Source organism: Lactuca virosa, chromosome 7 (genome assembly GCF_052849685.1).
Source record: "Lactuca virosa cultivar CGN04683 chromosome 7, Lactuca_virosa_CGN04683_v6, whole genome shotgun sequence".
Taxonomy (NCBI): Eukaryota; Viridiplantae; Streptophyta; class Magnoliopsida; order Asterales; family Asteraceae; genus Lactuca; species Lactuca virosa.
Genome location: NC_136432.1, coordinates 49688736 through 49701800, shown reverse-complemented (window position 1 = coordinate 49701800; position 13065 = coordinate 49688736).

The following is a 13065-nucleotide window of genomic DNA, read 5'->3' as shown; positions in this document are numbered from 1 at the left end:
AATCTTTCCAAGTCGACTAATGGTCCACTATAGGCCCACTTGTAAGTCCTGAATTCTCCTACGAATCAATCGGATTCACTTTGATGGTGCGGAATCCCAATCAAAGTGTATAATGAAAGATAAATATGAATAAGAACAAGATAATTAATCTTCAATGCACATGATATATTGATCAATCGTACGGTACATAAGATTCCGATTACACACTATTTTTTCTCTAGATCTCTCCAAAACGTGTTCTATGATTATGGCAGTCCCCAAGAACCTTCAACACTCTATTTTAGGCCTAAATAACACTATTTATACCTAGACCAAATAACAAAGCCCAAGCCCAAAACCCAAACAAAATAATATAAAGCCTAACCAAAATCACATGTGATTTTGGTCCAAACAACACCAAAACATGGTGTTTTCGGTTCTAGACCGAGAACTCTAATAGCTTATGAAAAGCAAAGTATAAACCACAATTTATGACCTAACAATCTCCCCATTGGTTTATAGCTTTCTTTTCACTTAGATTAAACCATAATTTAGTCCTAACAATCTCCCCCTTGGTTTATTGCTTTCTTTTCTTTTCAGTATTCCTTGATCTTTGGCTTTCAACTCTAATCTTTGATTTCTTCACAGCTTCAAGATGTACATATGAATTTCTGCATGAATGACTTCATCTTTAGTAGTTGGACTTCCTTCTAAGAATTTGACTTTGAACACACATTGGGTGTAGAGGCTTCTTGTAGAGGTTCTTGAAAATCAGCATTTGCAGCTTTGAAACACTTCAGAGAAAATAATAGAGAGACTGACTCTTCTGGATCACTTCAGCAAGTTCATAGATAGCAACATATTGATTGAAGAGGCTTCAATGCAATATGCCACATAACTTCAAATACAGCTTCACCTTGCTTCTGGGGTTGGAAGATTGAGTGTTGAAAGATAATCTTCACTTCATGTTCCTTCAAATGAGTATTCTTTAACGATCACCGTTGCGCCTTGAAAAGTAATCATGACTAAAAAGTTCCTGTGGATCACAGAATCATAAAGACCCTTCTCACTACAGTTGTTCAAGGATGTAACCTTGGCTCAGAAAGAGACTACTCGCAGTATTCGTATGAACTCGGAGGAACGCACTGCAATTTGTTGAGTATCGGAGAACTACTCATGGCCTTTTTGATGTTAGCCCCTGTATATCCTAGATCAAGGATCTCAATACAGTTTTTCAAGTTAACAAGTTAACTTGGCCCTTGGCGAGACGTTCAGTGATATCTATTTCCCTATTGGGTGAATCGCCCTGGTACCGTGACAGTTCTTAGGTAATGAAACTTGACAAGACCAATTTCACAATTTGTACAGTTCCAGGCTTTCAATTCCTTAAATAGTTTTTTATAAAGAAACTGCTTAACTGACATTTTGTACAGTGTCACACCAGGTATGAACCATTATCCGTCAATTTCTTGGGTGAAAATATCTAGAACATTAAAATGTTCACCGTCAATTCAAAAATGGATGGATTTTGGATTTTGGGTTTCACTTAGAATCATGGTGACAATGACTCCTAAGATCATGAAAAAAAAATTTGGTAACCGTCAGCCGAGTTGTTTTATACTCGAACCTCAAGGGGTACCGGTACGTGGAAATGATTTAATAGAGAAAGTTTAGATATGGGTAAAGAATGGTTGGGTGTTTCACATTAGTCATGGTGAAAATGACCTTTGATCATTAACATTTGATGCGAAGACTCCTATTAAGACTGGTATATGTCTCAATACGGATGAGTCTATCACTCGCATTTGAATCCTCCGTCAATTCCTTTCCAAGTTTCTTCTCCTTTTCAATTCACGTTTCAAGACAAAAGAAAATTTTGAGATAAACATAAAAAATAAAAATAAACGTAGCACATAATAAAAATAACTAAGAAATAAAAATAAAAGTAAAATACGCTCAAAAATAATTTTTTTGGATTTTTAATTTTATGAAACATAAATAAAGACAGAAATAAAACATAGTTTTGTATTTTTTGAATTTTTCTGAAAAAGAAATAAAAACAGAAATAAACATATTTTTGTATCTTTAAATTTTATGATTTTTGTTTGATTTTTTTAATTCTCCCCCTAAATTTGTGAATAGAGGTAAAATATGAACAAATTTACCAAAAAAAAATATAAGTTACAAAATGTACAAAACAGAAACCTTTGGGATCAAAGTTGTCAAGCAATTTAACTTGCTCTGTATCACTAAACTTCATATCACTTCACAGAAGTACTTACTAAAGGAAAAAAATTAATTTTTTTTTTATGAATTTTAATTAACTATTTTTTTTAATTATCCCCCTTAATTTATGCATGGTGAATAAAGGAAATAAATAAATGAGCAAATTTTTAAAAAACATTGTCTTCAAAACGAATCATTTTATGAAAAACTTAAAAGTATCGAGAAGAAAACTCAAACCGTAATTCAACAATTGAAGTTGCATCCAGATGATCTGAGAACAACACGTAGATGCAACAACACATTCAACCTTAGTTGTGTTTCCTTTTCGGAACAGATCAAAAAATTCTTCACATCGTTAAGTACAATCCCCATTTGTGATCCTCTCCTTTCTTCCTTCCCGCAAAGGATACATGCTCTCAATTAAAGTTGTGAATGTAATGTAGTTGAGAGATGTCTCCTATCATGTGCCTGGAACAGCCACTATCAACAAACTAAAGTCTGATGATATTCCTCTATAGCTGCTCCGACACAAAGTGCAGAATTAGTTCGTCTTTGGAACCCATCCCATTTTGAAGCTGGGTTGACCCTTTTCATCTACACAAGGTACTCTCTCCCATGACATATCCTGTTTATCAGACACGGAAGATGAAGAAATGTTAGAATCTTTAGATGATTTGGGAGTATGAACCTTCGGTACCCATCTGTAGTCGGGTTTAACCCATTTCTTGTTTGATAGGATGGATGCCTTATCACTTTCTTTAGAACTTGATACCGATCACCGAGATGACTTCGAACTAACTGATCTTCGTTTAAGTGAACCATTTCTTGAATTTGTCATCTTGTCAGACATTCCCTTCTTGTCCTTGGGAATTTGATTCTTGGCCTTTTTCACATTCCAGTCACCATTATTTGAATGTGACCTCGAAGGGTTTCTTTTGTAATATCTCCATCTTGGCACGTTCTACCAACCTTGTGCATAGTAAGGAACATATACACGATATGAGCAATTTCTGGCAATGTGACCGGGAGTCCCACAGTTAAAGCAAGTCTGTCTTTTCATATAGATGAGATTGTGACTTGGTCCTTGTCCAAAAGAATTTGTTTCAAGGGACTTCCACAAGCACAAGCACAAGAACATTTAACAGCTTGTTTAACAGACTTTTGTGGCTTGGGTTTTTCCACAGTGGGAGTATCATCATCACAAGCTTTTGAAACACTTTCAGCAGACTCAGAATTGACTTTGATCTACTCACTCCCATCTTGCACTGCTTCTTTATCTGCACATGAAGTAGAAGCATTAAAATTGTTCGCCTCATCACGAGCTTTTGAATCATTATCAGCAGAACAAGAATTATTTGTGTTCTGCTCATGCCCATCATGCACTTTAACCTGCTCTGCACTTGAGGTAGAAGTATCAGAATCGGTCACCTCAACATTTCTAGTGGGACCGGATTGTTCAGTCTTAACTGAATTTGGACATATTGAGCAGGTGTCTCTACCTCTTTGGTTTCAAGGGGCGGGGTATAGTTATCATTGAAGGGAGGTGGAACATTGTGATACCCTAGACCCTTGTTCTGATTCTCTTTGAATTATAACTGTTTTTCTATCATTGTCTCAACCTTTTTACTTGACACGTCAAATTTTTTAAAATTAAAGTCTGCATTTTCAAACTTATTTTTTAATGTGTTAAGCTCGGCAGTTAGACTGGCAATCTTTCGTTGAGCATAATCATAAATTTCACATTTATCGTTATATTCTACTTGAAGTTTTCTAAAGTCTTTGATTTTGGCCTCTAATTGATTTTTAAGGGTTTTTGTTCCTGTATGATAGTATATCGTTCATATTTAAGGTCCTCAATTTCCCTAATTAATAATTCATGTTGATCACGATAAGATTTAATTTTAGCTTCACAGGACTGAGAGCATGAAACTTCATTAGCCTTGGTGATTGAAGAACTCAATGTTCACCAAAAAAGAATAATTTACCAAAAGTAGAATTGATTGTGAAGCCAAGAAAAATGCCCTTTGATTTGAAACCTCGAAAGTCAAACTTGAAAAGTCAAACTTGAAAATCAAACTTAAAAGTCAAACTTAAAGGTCAAAATTGAAAGTCAAACCTTGAAAGTCAAACTTAAAAGTCAAAGTTGAAAGTCAAACTTGAAAAGTTAAACGTGAAAACTTGAAAGTTAAACGAGAAAGTCAAAGTTAAAGGTCAAAGGTCAAACTTGAAAGTCAAAAATCAACTTTGAAAGTCAAAGGTGAAAGTCAATCCTTTTGACCAAAAAAAAATAACCTTGATTGAAAACAAAAGTTTCTAGACCGAAAACAGAATTTTAATACCAAAAACGAGAGAATTTTGACTTAAAAACGAGGGTATTTAATCGAATACGAAGGTATTTGACCAAAAACGAGGGTATTTGACCAAAAACGAAAGTATTTAACCAAAAACGACCTTTTGGACTGAAAAAAAGTCGAAATATGGAAAATACGAGATTTGCGAGGCCTCTCAACCCAAACCGAGAAGGCTCGCACCAATGAGCTGCTGGCCGAAAACGCGAGCTGTAAACCTGCGAACCGAAAACAGCGAATCCGAGATCTTCTGACCGGAAACGCCGAAGCTTCGGACCGTGAACCCTAGCTCCGAGAACTTCGCACCGTGAACGTGGTTGCGGATCGCAAACGCTGCTGATTCCGAAATCTGCTAGGGTTTGACCGCAATCCAAGGCTGGCCGCCGAAGTCTCGCAGATTTCAACCTAAAATAGCCGAAACTTGCCAAAAACACAATATTTTCAAATATTTAATGCCAAACTCGATCAAAACTCAAAAAATATGAAGAACACGAAGAACAATGGCCAAAAATTCATCCAAGATTATTAAAAAAAACACCCGGAAATCCAAAAAAAAAATCCAAGAAACTCTTAAAATCTCGCCAATTCGATTGATTTCCACGCTCTGATACCACTAGTAAGTCACGAATTCTCCTACGAATCAATCAGATTCACTTTGATGGTGCGGAATCCCAATCAAAGTGTATAATGCAAGATAAAGATGAATAAGAACAAGATAATTAATCTTCAATGCACACGATATATTGATCACTCGTCTGGTACATAAGATTCTGATTACACACTGTTTTCTCTCTACATCTCTCCAAAACGTGTTCTATGATTATGGCAGCCCCCAAGAACCTTCAACACTCTATTTTAGGCCTAAATAACACTATTTATACCTAGACCTAATAACAAACCCCAATCCCAAAAGCCAAACAAAACAATATAAAGCCTAACCAAAATCACATGTGATTTTGGTCCAAACAACACCAAAACATGGTGTTTTCGGTTCTAGACCGAGAACTCTAATAGCTTATGAAAAGCAAAGTATAAACCACAATTTATGACCTAACATTATCACAATAACACTTAGTCAAAATCCAATTATCCTTCTTAGGGTAAAATGACTATTTTACCCCTTGATCTAATTTGGATCATATCCTAGGCCCAATTCCATCTAATCTTTCCAAGTCCACTAATGGCCCACAAAAGGCCCACTAACGGCCCAATTTTCTAAAGTGGGCCCAACTCCTCAAATGGGCCTTCCCTTAATCCTAAACATGTCCTTAGCCCAATAACTGACTCCTGATGGCCCACTAAGGCCCAGAAGCTAAGAAGTCCAAAGATTGTCCCAAAACAAGGCCCAAACGACTAGGAATCTGAATCCAGTGAGTACGAGGGGCGTACTTCTCTGTACTCTAAGCGTACCGGCTGCATGGCTTGTACGTTGCGCGTACGGGCTTGTACGCTCACCGTACTACCCTGTTAAGCCATAAACTTTAAAAGGGCTGAATCCCTTAATACCTTAAGCTCCAAACACATATCTGAGTCCACTAGAGTGTCTTAATCCATAAAGTTGATTACTTGGTGGCTTGCAACCCACCAAATGGACCCAAACTTGAAATATGACAACTAACGTCCATGGAAATGGCTAGAACTCATGCATGACCACAAAAGGACCTTCAAGATCGAAACTTTACTGATATTGGGACTCATATAGCACTATGGGTGGCAACCCTAAGCCTAGATACGAATTTGAACCATAAAAATACATTCTTGGGACCTAAAAAGGTCCAAAACTCCATTAACATAGATCTAAGCATTCATGAGGCAAGTTGAGAGCTTTTTACCTCAAATGAGTGCCAAATGGTGATGTTATCTCAGATCCTTGAGCTCAAGCTACTCAATTTCTTCTTCTTCAACTTCTTCTTTCTCCTTCCAAGCTTCTAAACACCACAATGAGCTTCACAAGGCCAAAAACACACAAGGATAAGGAACGAATGGCTATCTAGGGTTTATGAGGTTGAGAGGCTGGTAAGGAGGCTAGGGTTTGAGTCATAATGTTGTATTTATATGGCCTAAACCCTAAAAAATTAGGGTTTGGAGTCTGCCTGCATACGTTGCGCGTACTCCTTGGTACGTTGCGTGTACGCGCATGATCCCCCCGCATCCAATTCTGCACTACGACCCGCGAACACCAAGCTTACGCCCAACATACGTCTTCGGGTTGCCCACTAACTATCGGCCCATTCACTTAAGGCCCAACTCAATATTCCAATCCTTAATCTCGAGTCTAGCAATTAATTACAAAGATATTAAATAATTATTATTACCTCAAGTGACGGATGTTACAGTATAAAAAGAGATATTTATATAAATAAATAAATAAATAAATATATATATATATATATATATATATATATGACTAGTTGTTTAAATAAAAGAATCACTTTATATAAATGATAGTCTTTTATATAAAGTTGATATATATATATATATATATATATATATATATATATATATATATATATATATATATATATATATATATATATATACACACTAGACATATAATAATGGAACATCCTTTGCTTCCATGCATTAGCCATAAGGCCAAAATCAGGAGGAGACAAGGCATGCATGCCTTGCCTATTCTTCAAGCATGCTTGTCTCCATAAGCCATAGCTTTGACTTACTTTATGTAAGATACTTTATTACTTTTGGCTAGTATATAAGCTAAGGTATGGAGGCATTAAATGACACTTCAAGCAAAGCTTCTTCTCCTTCTTCTTTTGGCAATAAAACTGAGAGCAACAAGTGCTCTAGAGGGCTGCCAAAATTTCGAGCTTCATGCTCTCTCCTCTCCTGCATTCTCTTACATTTGATTTTTAAAGAATGCCCATTTGTTGCTTCACCTTTGAACATATATTTGCTATACATTTCAAAGGCTTATGAACAACAAATTACAAGTGAATACTAGCATGTTTTGAAGGTTCTACTCTTGCTTGGTGGATACCTGTAGAGAACTCTTGCTTTAGAGTTTCATGTCACACTTCATCAACTTCCAACCTCGCATGAGGATCAAAGTCTTCAAAGTTTGTTATGCTTTCTCTTCTATGGTTGTTTTAATCTTTCTAACTTTTGCAAAATAATCCTTGGTGGGTAAAATAGTTTTAGTTTTATTCAACATTTTTAAAACTTCCGTTGTCATTTTTACCGGTTGTGAAACCGGATTTTTTTTAATAAAAACCCAACAATTGGTATCAGAGCCATTTTTGCAAGATTAGTTATATTATTTCTTTAGTTGATGAAATCTTTGTTTTCGGAAAACATGGATGGTTTTCTCTTTGCAAGAAAATTCCATACATATTTTTTCTATGACAACTTTAAAATGTTTATAATTATTATTTTTTGACCAAAAGTTTACATGCATCTTTTTGGTCATAGAAGTTGTTTTAGAAAAACAAAAAGTTGTTTTATATATTTTTGAGTATATATATGTGTGATGTGCATAAACTAGCCATGGACCTTTGTGTTGTTGCATGAAATGATTTATTTAAAATGGTTGTAATTATTTAGTTATTCATATGATATGTAATAATTAAATAGATAGTTTTCATTTGTTAATTTTTGTAAGTAATATATTAGTTTTAGAAATAGTTTATTTTATAAAAATGTAACAAGAATGAAGATGGTGGCCATTTTAAAGATCAAAAGTTTATAAAGTTGATTTTATTAAAGTTTCTCAAACTTTATAAAATTATTTTTATAAACTTGCTACAAGATGTTGAAGCAAGAGGGAGCACATGAAGACTTTACAAGATAAATGTCCCTTATGTCCCTTTAGGAATGGACTTGATAAATTTGTGATGGCTCACAAAATTTATTACTAGTTAATGGCTTGTTTTATGCACATATGTTATAAGTGTTATGCATGCTTGTGTTGTTATGTTATTATTATTATGTCATGGTTGATAAATTAGTTTTTCAAATGCAAAATAATATTTGAACATAAATAAACATCACAAGGAGTTTGGTTTTAATGTAATTTACCTTTTAACATAAGATGCTAAAAAAATAGTTTTACAATAAAACAAGTTTTATCATTAAAACTAGTAACCGGTAAAATTTCAGGATTAAAGTTGTATAAGTTTAAAATAGAGATTTGTAAACTTATCAAACTCCAAACCTAATTTTAAAAAATGAAGTTTTATTAAAAGGTTTGCAAATGTTCTAAAGCGCTCAAACGATCTAACTTAATACTGGCTATTAATTTAAAACTTTGATCGCGTCAATTATATAAAACCGGGTTTTATATATAGAACATTGTTAAAAATGTGATTTTACAAAAAATAAGATTTTTTAAAGTATATCATGGTTTATTGAATGAATGCAATAACGATGATATAACATGTTTTTTAAACTAGAATTATAAAAACATCAAAGACCCCTTACAAATCTCAAATCTATGGAATATTATTTAAAGAACACTCGCACATCTCTTGTGTGCACTAGTGGGATAAAGGATACCTAACCGCGATTTCTATAACCAAGTTATAGGCCGATTACACAAGTTTTTTCAAATTGGATGATTTGATTGGAAATCTCTTGTGATAAAGTATACCGAAGCAAGAGAGTTCCGAGGCATAGATGGGATCAAACATGTCTAATTAAATTTGTTATTAGCGATCCCATAAATCTAGGAATTATATGGTAAGATATAATTGATAATCAATATCTACCAGGCTGAATTCGGGTGAATGGGATAAAGGATACCTAACCATTCATTTGTTTTGCAACTTGGATCCTAGACTTTGATAATTAATGTTTTTAGAAACTAAAAGGGTATTAATTACTAAAGATTAAATATTGAAAATACTAAATGAATTTTGTTAAAATTTTGTAGATATATAATCCACTCTCATAACCATCAATTGTCATTTCTCTTTAAATTACTTAATGAAACAATAACATTCAGTAGATACAACTTCAATGAATGAGTTCATGTCTTAAGAGACAATCTCGTGAGAGATGTAAAATTGTATACACTTAAAGTACCTATTCCTAAACAAATTGCATGGAGGATATGCTTCGGGCATACGTATTGGATTTCGGTGGGAGTTGGGATATGTATCTCCCTTTGGCGGAGTTTTCGTATAACAACAGTTATCACGCCAGCATTGATCGACCTCCTTTTGAGATGCTCTATAGGAAGAAGTGCAGGACCCCAATATGTTGGGATGAGGTCGGTCAGCGAGTCATGGGGAGTACTGATGTGGTACTCAAGACGGCAAAGTTGACACAGCAGGTTCGGGGTAGACTTCAGACAACATAGACTCGGCAGAAGAGTTATGCCGACAAGCACCGATCAGATCTAGAGTTCCAGGTTGGGGACATGGTGCTTGTGAAGGTGTTACCTTAGAAAGATGTCATTTGATTCAGGAAGAGGGGCAAGTTGGGCCCCAGGTATATCGGTCATTTTAGGGTTTTGGCCCAGGTGGGTTGGGTTGCTTATCGCTTGGATCTGCCCGAGGAGCTTAGTCATATCCATAGAACGTTTCACGTCTCTCAGCTACGGAAATTTTTGGTTGATGATTTCGTAGTGATTCCATTGGAGGATATTCTGGTGGATGATCGCCTGAATTATATTGAGAGACTGATTGCCATCCTTGATCGGAAGACGAAGGCTCTACGGAACAAGACGATGGATCTGATAAAGGTGCAATGGCAGCACCGCAGGAGTTCAGAATGGACGTGGGAGCCTTAGGTCGAGATGGGGGAGCACTATCCGGAGTTGTTTGCAGCGACGTACTTCTTGGATGAAGTCTGATTCAAGTGGGGGAGGATTGTAACATTCGCATTTCAGGTATTTCCCTTTTTTCCCACAAACTTAAAATCTTCTGCATTTGAATCCCTGGCCAATACGTTGGGCGTACGCTAGGAGTACGTTGGACGTACTGGGTCGAGAAGCTGGTCGTGGAGGCACACACGTACGTTGGGCGTACGTGGAGTATGCGGGATGTATGGTCACCTGGAGACAAACCCTAATTTTTAGGGTTTGAGCCCTATGTAAACACCTTAAGTTGCTCTTGGACCTTCTTATGACCAACCTCCACCTCTCCAAAACCTGAGAACGAAACCCTAAATGCCTTTTAAGTGTTTTGATCTTGCCTGTGACCTTTGTGGGTGTTTTTTGTGATCTTGAAGGAAGAAGAGCTCTTGGAAGTTGCATTGGTGTAGTTGAAGCTTGTGGCTCCAGAATCATCACCAACTTGGAAAGCTTTTGGAGGTATAAAGCTCTTAACTTGATGGTTCTTTATGATAGATCTTGCTTAGGGCTTGATTTTGTGCATTTGAGAGTCCCTTAAGTCAAGCTTGGGAGTATTAGCTACTCCAGAAGATAGGGATGGTAGATCTTAGCATTTCTAATGTTCCGTGTGCATAAAAATGCTATGTTGATGTGTTATTTTGGACCATCCATACGTTATGGATCTTATTATGGGTCTTAATGGTTACAACGAGTATTGGGTCCCATGAAGTCATGAAAAACTATAAAGTTACCAATTTTACGTGTTAAGACCTTAAAATGATTTAGATATGAGGTTTGGACTTTAAGGTCTTAAGGGATTAAGACCCTTGATTAGCATTTGGGACTCTGGAAAGTACGCCAGGAGTACTCCTTAGTACGATGCGCGTACTGGGTCAGCAGACCGCTTCCCGGTCAACGTAGAGTACGGAGGGTGTAGGTATAGGATACGCAGGGCGTACGCCAAGGAGTCAGCTTTATTGGTTTTGGGCCCTTTTTGGACTTGGACTTATTTCGAGCTTTGGGCCTTAGCTGGATTTTGGGCTTTACGTCTGTTGGACCTTAGGTTGTGAGTTGGGCCATTTGTGGGCCTTGGGCCACTATAGGGTTATTGGGCCCAGTAAGGAAAAAGGTAAAATAGTCTTTTACCCTAGAGGTTGAGGATGATGAGTTGGGACCCCGGTTATGGTTTATGACCTAATTATTAATTAGGGAATTGTTTGATGATATTTAGTGTAGAGATTTTCCGGATCAGCAGTCCGAGCATTTACCTGATTTTTTAGCAGTTTGAGGTGAGTTTCCTTCCAGTGCTTAGTGGGTCGAACGCGCCAATGCCGACCCATGGATTATGATTATCTGTATTTTAGTTGTGTGTTCGACCTTGCATGTATATATATTGCATGTATGTCGGGCGGGGCCTGATGAGTGAATTGGGTGGGGCCCATCACATGATAGAGACATATCTGTTCTAAGGGGGGCTCGATGCCGGGCGGGGCCGGTTGGTTGCTGGGCACGCCCCATTGTATGTTTGATATGTATGGTATGAGGTATTTTGGGGAACTCACTAAGCTTATTGCTTGTGATTTTCAGTTTGTGTTTCAGGTACTTTCGGTTCGAAGGGGAAGAACTCGGGGTGATCGCATCGTACACACCATGATTTTCACCTTATGTGATTTTGGATGTATTAGGATGATTGATTGGCATACTCTGATTTTCCTTTATGACTTTATGAACATGTTGGGTTGATGGTTTTATTATTATGAAAACGAAATTTTTAGTTTTAAATTTTTGGGACGTTACAGTAAGTGTTACAATTTAGTTGTAATGTGATATTAGCTCAATTCTATCTATGTTGTGTAACACCCATTTTCTAGAATAAATCAGTTAGTGACCTAAAAGAGTCAAAGGTGTGGTTTTTAAGGAAAACCGTCTGCCATGACGTGGTGCATGGAATGGCAAGACGTGGCATGGCATCTGAGGAACACCTGTTTTATTGGTCACCACAACGTGGTGGCTATAGTAACCTAAGCTCATGAATATTTAGGGTTTCTTCCATATTTAAGCATCTTAATTCATGGATTAGTTCTTCTTCATCAGCCTCCATCTCCTCAACTCGAAACCTAGCCTCCATGCATGATTGAGAGCTTGTTTGCTTGATTAAAGAGCTTATAAAGAAGTTCATATTGGTGCAAAGAAGCAGGGAGCTAGCTTGGATCCATCACCCTCTTCCCATTTATGAGTTATTTAAGGTATAAAGTCCATAACTTGACCTTTTATCTTCTTGTTTCAAGCATGAGTTCATTTTGGATGATCTTGTGTTCTTGAGCAAGTTTTGGACATATTAAGGACTTAATGGACTTAGTGTTGTAGATATTGCTTTGGGATGAGGTCCTTATCCATTAAGTCAACAAGAAGGATTAGATCTGAAGTTTTGAGCCTTAATCTATAAGCATTAAACTCTTAACGAAGAATTGTAGATTCTGCCAGTGACCATGATGTGGCCAAGGAATGACCACGACGTGGTAGAGTACAACTTCATGATTGTTTTGTCTGGAAATGCCCACGTTGTGGACCAAGAAGGTGCACGACGTTGTGATGTCCTGAATGTCGTCCATTTTTTCCTGTCATTCCCTTGACATGAACAAGAGGTCTCCACGTCATGGTGGCTGTTGACTTGGTTGACCTTTGACTTTTGTTGACCGTTGATCGTTGACTTTTAACCAG